The sequence below is a fragment of the Acanthisitta chloris genome, unplaced genomic scaffold, assembly GCF_000695815.1.
Source record: "Acanthisitta chloris isolate BGI_N310 unplaced genomic scaffold, ASM69581v1 scaffold14232, whole genome shotgun sequence".
Taxonomy (NCBI): Eukaryota; Metazoa; Chordata; class Aves; order Passeriformes; family Acanthisittidae; genus Acanthisitta; species Acanthisitta chloris.
This window is the reverse complement of record NW_008658903.1, coordinates 16,355-17,383: the sequence shown is the minus strand read 5'-3', so window position 1 is coordinate 17,383 and position 1,029 is coordinate 16,355.

Here is a 1,029-nt window from a genome sequence, read left to right as displayed (position 1 = left end):
TGTATGTGTGTGGGAACAGGAGCAACACCAGGAACACAGCTAAAAGGTAAGGTATGCATGAAACAGTACAGAGCATCAGGCAGAGCTTCAGCCAAAAGAAAAGGAGCAAGCTGGCCCAAAGACAGGGTGTCAGGAAGACAAAGAACAGCACTGGAGCCAGTAAATACACACTGGAGGAGATGGGAGATCTGTGAAATTCAGGCATTTTGCCTAAGACTTACGAGGGGTGAAGGAAAACAAGGAGGTAAAGGGTCCCAAAGAGCACCTCCTTCTACAAGGAGTAACAGGCAAGTTCCAAATCAGCTCATTGTTACCTACGAAGAGTCTCAAAGACGTGGCAAGGACGTGACCACCTCATCCCTTGTGTCTCAGAGGAGTGAGCTAGCTGCACAGCTCAGGCACACAGGTCTCAAGACAACAGGAAAAATCAATTCACTTAGAGCTTCTGTGTAACAAAATCCCTCTCCCCACCATCCTGCCACACGGATCCTCACGCATGGTGGGATGTGGGCACACAGTCCCATGGAGCAGAAGGAACCATGCACCGCTTTATTCGGCAGTGGTGCTGCACGCGGCCGAGGCCGCTCACTATTTACATTGGCAAAAGATGGCAGTGAGTACCGAGCACCTGTGCATGTGAGGACCAGCCTGCCTGGCCCCCCCTGCACCTCACTCACCCCGGGCAGGCCCTGCTCACCCCTGCCAGCACCCTCACCTGCGGGCACAGCCGTTTTGTCTCTCCTGGGCAGAGCCAGGCACCCTCACAGAGGCACCTGAAGCCTGCTAACGGACGATTCATCCCCATATATCCCACACACTGTCCCCCTCCCCGACCATTCCAAGGTCCCAGCTCCAGTCCTTGCATCCTGGAGGCAGGCGAGGGCAGCGAGCAGCCAGCAAACCCCACTCAGCCCCTCGCACAGGGGGTCCCTCCGGTGCCATCCCAGCGGGCAAACCAGTGCAGGGGAGCCCCCCGAGAGGGCAGGACGAGGGGTCCAGCGGCAGCAATCCCCAACAGTGCTGGCCGTG